Raw genomic sequence first — 10,000 nt, 5'->3', positions numbered from 1 at the left:
TGTGCCTTAACCTAACCTACGTTGTGCCTTAACCTAACCCATGTTGTGCCTTAACCTAACCCATGTTGTGCCTTAACGTAACCCATGTTGTGCCTTAACCTAACCCATGTTGTGCCTTAACGTAACCCATGTTGTGCCTTAACGTAACCCATGTTGTGCCTTAACCTAACCCATGTTGTGCCTTAACCTAACCCATGTTGTGCCTTAACCTAACCCATGTTGTGCCTTAACCTAACCTATAATGTGCCTTAACCTAACCTATAATGTGCCTTAACCTAACCTATAATGTGCCTTAACCTAACCTATAATGTGCCTTAACCTAAACTATATTGCGCCTTAACCTGACGCACGTTGTCGCTGAACCTGCTCTGTAATTGTTATGCAACCCGTTAAAGTAGTGTAGTGTTGCCTAACCGCAACCCTCGCAATATAGTTCGCTACTCGCACTGCCCGGTCCCCTGTGTATCGCGTCATGTTAAACACCTTGCAGGTGTTGCTGACTTTCCACATGCTCATGCTATACACTGTAATGTGGATAGCAGCAGGACGTACATGCCCCCTCCCCTTCCCCCCTGCCTTCGCAAGCTGGTCGGTGAGAAGTTTGCATGTTCAACGCCCTTCGCATGCCGACGTACTCAGCCTACGTTGTGGTACGGCCTGTCACCTGTCCGCCGATGTACGCAAAACCCACAAACTGTACTGCACATTGGTCCGTATGTACTGAATGATACATCGTGGCACATGTGACCGTATGACGACTGCGCCTAGCAACGGCGGACCATACAGTCCAAATATTGTGCACGCAGCTACGTGTCGTCTCCCTATAAGAGCTGGATTGCAGTGTGGTACGCCATACAGACGTGTGGGAGGAACGGACGCCCTGGATGGCGATCAGCATGAGCAGTCTGTTGATGTAGTGGAGTGTGTATTCGGACGTAGTCGTCTCTTCTCACACACCGTGATAGCATGTTGCACCGTGTTCCACATCTGCGACATGCTGCAGAGGCCGGCTGACAGTCGTTCGCGCAATGGACACCGCATACGTACGGGGTCGACCTTCCACGTGTTCTCTAGGCGTGCACATGTTGTAGCGTCTATGTGGGCAGACGTAGTGTGTTGTGACACCTGACACAGGCATGCAATACTCGTTGCAAATGGCGATGGACGTGTACGTTTGCTGGTGACGTTACGCAAATGAACAACTGGTAACCCGTTGTGGTGCGGTTGTTCTCGCTAGAGGTGAATCAGTGTTGGCGACGATCGGTCGAGCTATTAACCGGTTGTTTCAGGGATACCCACCATGCCCACGAACGTGAAAGGGGACCCACCATGCCCACGAACGTGAAAGGGGATCTGGGTGTGAGGCGATACGCGGCGGTGGCTGGGTGGGACCGTCCCCGGCCGGTGAGGGGGGGCCGCCCGGCGTGCTGGCAGCGCGGTGCGTGGGCGCACGCGCTACAGCCGGCTGGTGGGGGCGGCCAGTGGCAGGCGCGCCGGCCGACGGACGCGGCAGGCGGCGCAGCTGCGCGCCGGCGCCCCCTGCTCGCGGCGCCTTGCGGCCAAAGTAGGTCCTCGCGGGCCCGGTGCGAAGCGCGGTGGCCATCTGCAGTGTGCTGGTCCGATTGAGGACTTTGTGCGCTGAGGATGCGCCGCCGCCCGGCGCTCGGCGCCGCGACGCCGTCTGCTGCTCGGTCGCCCCAGCGGTTCTCGCAGGTGGTTTGTATCGCAGCTGTGCGGACGTGTTGGCGCGTGCGCTGTGCTGGGAGAGTTCGCTTCGGCACCCAAGTGGGGCTTTTGTCCTTCTGTGGCGCCGGCGTTGGAGCTGCCGGTCACCGTAGGTGGCGCGTGTTGTCTCCCGCCGGCAATGCCACGACAGCACGCTCCCGGGCCTCTGTCGGCAGCGGCAAGCTCAGTTGGGAGCACGGGTGGTCGCACCTAAAGCGTCTACTTGCCTAACTCCGGGCGATTGCGCCTCTCTCGAACCCGACCAAGTACTTAGGACGGCGCTGCGCGCCGCCGGGACCTGAGAGGGTTTCGAGGTGTGTTGTGCAGGGGAGCTCAGCCTCCTCCTGTTTGCAGAATAATTGAGCGGACGCTTGCGTGTTCGCGCGGGCCCCCGGGACACACTCCCGGGCGGCCGGCTGCTCAGCTCTAGTTGACGCAGCTCCCTGGTTGATCCTGCCAGTAGTCATATGCTTGTCTCAAAGATTAAGCCATGCATGTCTCAGTACAAGCCGCATTAAGGTGAAACCGCGAATGGCTCATTAAATCAGTTATGGTTCCTTAGATCGTACCCACGTTACTTGGATAACTGTGGTAATTCTAGAGCTAATACATGCAAACAGAGTCCCGACCAGAGATGGAAGGGACGCTTTTATTAGATCAAAACCAATCGGTCGGCTCGTCCGGTCCGTTTGCCTTGGTGACTCTGAATAACTTTGGGCTGATCGCACGGTCCTCGTACCGGCGACGCATCTTTCAAATGTCTGCCTTATCAACTGTCGATGGTAGGTTCTGCGCCTACCATGGTTGTAACGGGTAACGGGGAATCAGGGTTCGATTCCGGAGAGGGAGCCTGAGAAACGGCTACCACATCCAAGGAAGGCAGCAGGCGCGCAAATTACCCACTCCCGGCACGGGGAGGTAGTGACGAAAAATAACGATACGGGACTCATCCGAGGCCCCGTAATCGGAATGAGTACACTTTAAATCCTTTAACGAGTATCTATTGGAGGGCAAGTCTGGTGCCAGCAGCCGCGGTAATTCCAGCTCCAATAGCTTATATTAAAGTTGTTGCGGTTAAAAAGCTCGTAGTTGGATTTGTGTCCCACGCTGTTGGTTCACCGCCCGTCGGTGTTTAACTGGCATGTATCGTGGGACGTCCTGCCGGTGGGGCGAGCCGAAGGCGTGCGACCGCCTCGTGCGTGCTCGTGCGTCCCGAGGCGGACCCCGTTGAAATCCTACCAGGGTGCTCTTTATTGAGTGTCTCGGTGGGCCGGCACGTTTACTTTGAACAAATTAGAGTGCTTAAAGCAGGCAAGCCCGCCTGAATACTGTGTGCATGGAATAATGGAATAGGACCTCGGTTCTATTTTGTTGGTTTTCGGAACCCGAGGTAATGATTAATAGGGACAGGCGGGGGCATTCGTATTGCGACGTTAGAGGTGAAATTCTTGGATCGTCGCAAGACGAACAGAAGCGAAAGCATTTGCCAAGTATGTTTTCATTAATCAAGAACGAAAGTTAGAGGTTCGAAGGCGATCAGATACCGCCCTAGTTCTAACCATAAACGATGCCAGCCAGCGATCCGCCGCAGTTCCTCCGATGACTCGGCGGGCAGCCTCCGGGAAACCAAAGCTTTTGGGTTCCGGGGGAAGTATGGTTGCAAAGCTGAAACTTAAAGGAATTGACGGAAGGGCACCACCAGGAGTGGAGCCTGCGGCTTAATTTGACTCAACACGGGAAACCTCACCAGGCCCGGACACCGGAAGGATTGACAGATTGATAGCTCTTTCTTGATTCGGTGGGTGGTGGTGCATGGCCGTTCTTAGTTGGTGGAGCGATTTGTCTGGTTAATTCCGATAACGAACGAGACTCTAGCCTGCTAACTAGTCGCGTGACATCCTTCGTGCTGTCAGCGATTACTTTTCTTCTTAGAGGGACAGGCGGCTTCTAGCCGCACGAGATTGAGCAATAACAGGTCTGTGATGCCCTTAGATGTTCTGGGCCGCACGCGCGCTACACTGAAGGAATCAGCGTGTCTTCCTAGGCCGAAAGGTCGGGGTAACCCGCTGAACCTCCTTCGTGCTAGGGATTGGGGCTTGCAATTGTTCCCCATGAACGAGGAATTCCCAGTAAGCGCGAGTCATAAGCTCGCGTTGATTACGTCCCTGCCCTTTGTACACACCGCCCGTCGCTACTACCGATTGAATGATTTAGTGAGGTCTTCGGACTGGTACGCGGCATTGACTCTGTCGTTGCCGATGCTACCGGAAAGATGACCAAACTTGATCATTTAGAGGAAGTAAAAGTCGTAACAAGGTTTCCGTAGGTGAACCTGCGGAAGGATCATTACCGACTAGACTGCATGTCTTTCGATGTGCGTGTCGTGTCGCGCAACACGCTACCTGTACGGCTCGCAGTAGCCGTGCGCCGCGTGCGGAACCACGCGTTCGTCTCAAAACTAACGGCAATGTTGTGTGGTACGAGCGCTGAAGCGCTGGAGCGGCTGGCCTGCGGCACCTGGCGCCTGGCGCCGGTTTTGAATGACTTTCGCCCGAGTGGCTGTCCGCTCCGGTGTGGAGCCGTACGACGCCCATCGGCCGTGAGGCCGTTGGACACTGAACGCTGGAACAGGGGCCGCCACACGCCTCAGTCCCGCCTATGCAACTGTCTTGAAAGAGATAGTGGAAACTATGAAAAGATCACCCAGGACGGTGGATCACTCGGCTCGTGGGTCGATGAAGAACGCAGCAAATTGCGCGTCGACATGTGAACTGCAGGACACATGAACATCGACGTTTCGAACGCACATTGCGGTCCATGGATTCCGTTCCCGGGCCACGTCTGGCTGAGGGTCGGCTATGTATACTGAAGCGCGCGGCGTTTGCCCCGCTTCGCAGACCTGGGAGTGTCGTGGCCGCCTGTGGGGCCGGCCGCGTCTCCTTAAACGTGCGATGCGCGCCCGTCGCCTGGCGGTTCGCATACCGGTACTTACTCGGTAGCGTGCACAGCCGGCTGGCGGTGTGGCGTGCGACACCTCGTACAACGACCTCAGAGCAGGCGAGACTACCCGCTGAATTTAAGCATATTACTAAGCGGAGGAAAAGAAACTAACAAGGATTCCCCCAGTAGCGGCGAGCGAACAGGGAAGAGTCCAGCACCGAACCCCGCAGGCTGCCGCCTGTCGTGGCATGTGGTGTTTGGGAGGGTCCACTACCCCGACGCCTCGCGCCGAGCCCAAGTCCAACTTGAATGAGGCCACGGCCCGTAGAGGGTGCCAGGCCCGTAGCGGCCGGTGCGAGCGTCGGCGGGACCTCTCCTTCGAGTCGGGTTGCTTGAGAGTGCAGCTCCAAGTGGGTGGTAAACTCCATCTGAGACTAAATATGACCACGAGACCGATAGCGAAGAAGTACCGTGAGGGAAAGTTGAAAAGAACTTTGAAGAGAGAGTTCAAAAGTACGTGAAACCGTTCTGGGGTAAACGTGAGAAGTCCGAAAGGTCGAACGGGTGAGATTCACGCCCATCCGGCCACTGGCCTCCGCCCTCGGCAGATGGGGCCGGCCGCCCGCGCGGAGCAATCCGCGGCGGGGTCGTGTCCGGTTGCCTTTCCACTCGCCGCGGGGTGGGGCCGTTCCGGTGTGCGGTGGGCCGCACTTCTCCCCTAGTAGGACGTCGCGACCCGCTGGGTGCCGGCCTACGGCCCGGGTGCGCAGCCTGTCCTTCCGCGGGCCTCGGTTCGCGTCTGTTGGGCAGAGCCCCGGTGTCCTGGCTGGCTGCCCGGCGGTATATCTGGAGGAGTCGATTCGCCCCTTTGGGCGCTCGGGCTCCCGGCAAGCGCGCGCGGTTCTTCCCGGATGACGGACCTACCTGGCCCGGCCCCGGACCCGCGCCGCTGTTGGCTCGGGATGCTCTCGGGCGGAATAATCGCTCCCGTCAGCGGCGCTTCAGCTTTGGACAATTTCACGACCCGTCTTGAAACACGGACCAAGGAGTCTAACATGTGCGCGAGTCATTGGGCTGTACGAAACCTAAAGGCGTAATGAAAGTGAAGGTCTCGCCTTGCGCGGGCCGAGGGAGGATGGGGCTTCCCCGCCCTTCACGGGGCGGCGGCCTCCGCACTCCCGGGGCGTCTCGTCCTCATTGCGAGGTGAGGCGCACCTAGAGCGTACACGTTGGGACCCGAAAGATGGTGAACTATGCCTGGCCAGGACGAAGTCAGGGGAAACCCTGATGGAGGTCCGTAGCGATTCTGACGTGCAAATCGATCGTCGGAGCTGGGTATAGGGGCGAAAGACTAATCGAACCATCTAGTAGCTGGTTCCCTCCGAAGTTTCCCTCAGGATAGCTGGTGCTCGTACGAGTCTCATCCGGTAAAGCGAATGATTAGAGGCCTTGGGGCCGAAACGACCTCAACCTATTCTCAAACTTTAAATGGGTGAGATCTCCGGCTAGCTTGATATGCTGAAGCCGCGAGCAAACGACTCGGATCGGAGTGCCAAGTGGGCCACTTTTGGTAAGCAGAACTGGCGCTGTGGGATGAACCAAACGCCGAGTTAAGGCGCCCGAATCGACGCTCATGGGAAACCATGAAAGGCGTTGGTTGCTTAAGACAGCAGGACGGTGGCCATGGAAGTCGGAATCCGCTAAGGAGTGTGTAACAACTCACCTGCCGAAGCAACTAGCCCTGAAAATGGATGGCGCTGAAGCGTCGTGCCTATACTCGGCCGTCAGTCTGGCAGTCATGGCCGGTCCTTGCGGCCGGCCGCGAAGCCCTGACGAGTAGGAGGGTCGCGGCGGTGGGCGCAGAAGGGTCTGGGCGTGAGCCTGCCTGGAGCCGCCGTCGGTGCAGATCTTGGTGGTAGTAGCAAATACTCCAGCGAGGCCCTGGAGGGCTGACGCGGAGAAGGGTTTCGTGTGAACAGCCGTTGCACACGAGTCAGTCGATCCTAAGCCCTAGGAGAAATCCGATGTTGATGGGGGCCGTCATAGCATGATGCACTTTGTGCTGGCCCCCGTTGGGCGAAAGGGAATCCGGTTCCTATTCCGGAACCCGGCAGCGGAACCGATACAAGTCGGGCCCCTCTTTTAGAGATGCTCGTCGGGGTAACCCAAAAGGACCCGGAGACGCCGTCGGGAGATCGGGGAAGAGTTTTCTTTTCTGCATGAGCGTTCGAGTTCCCTGGAATCCTCTAGCAGGGAGATAGGGTTTGGAACGCGAAGAGCACCGCAGTTGCGGCGGTGTCCCGATCTTCCCCTCGGACCTTGAAAATCCGGGAGAGGGCCACGTGGAGGTGTCGCGCCGGTTCGTACCCATATCCGCAGCAGGTCTCCAAGGTGAAGAGCCTCTAGTCGATAGAATAATGTAGGTAAGGGAAGTCGGCAAATTGGATCCGTAACTTCGGGATAAGGATTGGCTCTGAGGATCGGGGCGTGTCGGGCTTGGTCGGGAAGTGGGTCAGCGCTAACGTGCCGGGCCTGGGCGAGGTGAGTGCCGTAGGGGTGCCGGTAAGTGCGGGCGTTTAGCGCGGGCGTGGTCTGCTCTCGCCGTTGGTCGGCCTCGTGCTGGCCGGCGGTGCAGGATGCGCGCGCCTGCGCGGCGTTCGCGCCCCGGTGCTTCAACCTGCGTGCAGGATCCGAGCTCGGTCCCGTGCCTTGGCCTCCCACGGATCTTCCTTGCTGCGAGGCCGCGTCCGCCTTAGCGTGCTCCTCCGGGGGCGCGCGGGTGCGCGGATTCTCTTCGGCCGCCATTCAACGATCAACTCAGAACTGGCACGGACTGGGGGAATCCGACTGTCTAATTAAAACAAAGCATTGCGATGGCCCTAGCGGGTGTTGACGCAATGTGATTTCTGCCCAGTGCTCTGAATGTCAACGTGAAGAAATTCAAGCAAGCGCGGGTAAACGGCGGGAGTAACTATGACTCTCTTAAGGCGGCCAAGTGGCGGCGGGGTGGCTGCATCTGGACTTGGCTTTTCGAAGTGCGGTCTTGATGTAGTCGTGCTGCTGCTGCGAGGTGCCTTCCTTGGGTTATGGTTACAGGGAGAGTGATGCGCAATACATGGGCCTAGCCCTCTTAGCCTCTCCTCTCCTGCGGTCTTCTCCCCTTCTCGTGGGCCCGCTGATTTTCGCAGAGTGGAAGACCGCACCAGGGGCTTGGGGGGGTTACCAGCCCCCCCTCGCATTATCCCTTTTTTAGTTGGGGGCAGCAATCAAGAAAATAAAAGTGGTGGCCCTCCCGCTGAAGGCGCCACCCCAGCTTCCCCAGCACCTAGCCGGCCAACCGGCCGTGCCGAAAATCTTGTAACTTTAGCAGCTATCTACACCTGTAGTGAGTGCCACCGCAGTTTCACCACCAAGAACGGTCTCGGGGTCCATCGCCGCCGCCAACACCTAGCGGCCGTCAACGCGGAGATCGTCACGGAGAGGCATCGCGCGAGGTGGACGGAGGAAGAAGTCCTGTCGCTCGCCAAGGCAGAGGCCGAACTGTTCCTTGAGAGGGACGCCCGGTTCTTCTTCGTTAATCAAGAGCTTATCAGGACGTTCCCCGACCGAACGCTTGAGGCAATCAAGTGCCGACGGCGGCAAGCTGCCCACAAGCAGCTAGTCCGCCAATTCATGGAGGCGCTTGAGATCGGTCGGGGGGAAGAGCCGGCGTCCCGCCGGGGAGCAGCGAGCCCGCTGCCTGACGCGGGCGAGGCCGCTGCGCCGCCCGTCGACGCAGCCGAGGACTTCGCGGCCGACACCACCGGGCCGCCGCCGGAGGGGCCGACTGACGCCGCCATCTGGGAGCATCTGGCGGGGCTACCCGCTTCCGCCCAGCGTTTCTCTGCCCTGGATCGTGTCATAGGTCTGGGGCGGGGCACGCCGCCCGATGTCATCCTGGGCATGCTCCCGGATGCCCTTGCGTCGGTCGGGTCCAGAGGGGAGAGATCGATCACCAGGACACAGCGGCCGCGCCAACCATCGAAGCGGTCGCCTGCCGCGCCGCCGACGCAGAAGCGCAAGCGGCGCCGCTGGGAGTACGCGAGAACGCAGGATGCCTTCCGACGGTCGCGTGCACGTTGCGTGCGCGGCCTCTTGGATGGCACCCTGCTCCAGCCGCCACCTGCCATCCCTGGTCTGCTGGACTTCTGGGCGGACCTCTTCACAAAGAAGCCCGTCTCCACCGCGGGCTTCATTCGTGACCGCCTCCTCCCGCACTCGGAGCCTGTCGCTCTTGAGTGCCTATGGGGGCCGGTCACACATGAGGAGGTCGCCGCCGCGTTGCCGCCCAGGGGATCAGCGGCCGGGCCGGACGGCCTTACCCCAGCGGAGTTGCGGCGCCTGCCGCACGAAGTCCTGGTGAAAGTGATGAATCTCTTCCTTCTGGCCCGCGCCCTCCCGGAACGCCTGCTTCGCGCGCGGACGTCCCTTCTCCCGAAAACGGCTGCACCAACATCCCCCGCTGACTTTCGCCCCATTACGGTCTGCTCGGTGTTGGCGCGGACCTTTCACAAGGTTCTCGCGTCACGCCTGATGCGCGCTTGTGCTGTGGACGAACGTCAGCGGGCATTCATCCCTCGGGATGGGATGTTGGAAAATACTTTCATCTTGGACACTGCTCTCACCGACGCAGTTCGCTCCTGCCGCTCTGTCTTTGTGGCATCGATCGACGTTTCGAAGGCATTCGATTCGGTGGATCATGCTGCCCTTCGCCCCGTGCTGAAGGCGCATGGCCTACCGGATTGCTTTGTCGAGTACGTCGAGCGGTGCTACGAGGGCAGCACGACAGTGATAGCGGACGGCGCCGGCGTGGGCGTGTCTGTGCAGCCAGCACGGGGCGTTCGCCAGGGCGATCCCCTCTCCCCCCTCCTGTTCAACTTTGCGGTGGACTACGTTTTAGGCCAACTGCCCTCCCACATCGGAGCTCGGATCCTCGGTCGCAGAGTCAACGCTGCGGCCTTTGCAGATGACGTCTTGCTGTTTGCAGCGACCCCGAGGGGCTTGCAGTCCCTCATCGACGCAGCTACCGCAGCCCTCGCCCACCTGGGGCTGCAGATCAACGCCCGGAAATGTTTCACCCTCGCCTTAGTCGCGTCAGGGCGCGAGAAGAAGGTGAAGGTGGACAGCAATGTCACCTTCACAGCAGGCAATACCACCATGCCTGCCCTGCGTGTGGGTGAAACCTTCCGGTACCTGGGGCTGCAATTTTCCACGGCGGGTCGCTGCGTCTTCAATCCACGTCGCCACCTGGTGGAGCAGCTTGACGTCATCTCCCGAGCTCCGCTGAAGCCGCAAC

The 10,000-nt window shown here is 59.2% G+C and overlaps 2 non-coding genes and 1 pseudogene across 2 annotated transcripts; all 3 read left to right on the top strand.

The window, feature by feature from the left end:
• The first annotated feature begins 2,165 nt into the window (after positions 1 to 2,165).
• LOC126476876 (small subunit ribosomal RNA) lies at positions 2,166 to 4,074 on the top strand. The gene has a single exon (XR_007587309.1). It is a non-coding gene; the product is annotated as a small subunit ribosomal RNA (ribosomal RNA).
• Positions 4,075 to 4,425: 351 nt separating this feature from the next.
• Positions 4,426 to 4,580, top strand: LOC126476433 (5.8S ribosomal RNA). The gene has a single exon (XR_007586968.1). It is a non-coding gene; the product is annotated as a 5.8S ribosomal RNA (ribosomal RNA).
• A 188-nt stretch (positions 4,581 to 4,768) lies between these two features.
• The window catches only part of LOC126475628 (large subunit ribosomal RNA), a 7,970-nt pseudogene continuing 2,738 nt past the window's right edge, over positions 4,769 to 10,000 (top strand).

Source organism: Schistocerca serialis, chromosome 4, assembly GCF_023864345.2.
Source record: "Schistocerca serialis cubense isolate TAMUIC-IGC-003099 chromosome 4, iqSchSeri2.2, whole genome shotgun sequence".
Taxonomy (NCBI): Eukaryota; Metazoa; Arthropoda; class Insecta; order Orthoptera; family Acrididae; genus Schistocerca; species Schistocerca serialis.
The sequence above is the reverse complement of the archived record's forward strand: the minus strand, read 5'-3'. Positions and strand labels throughout refer to the sequence as shown.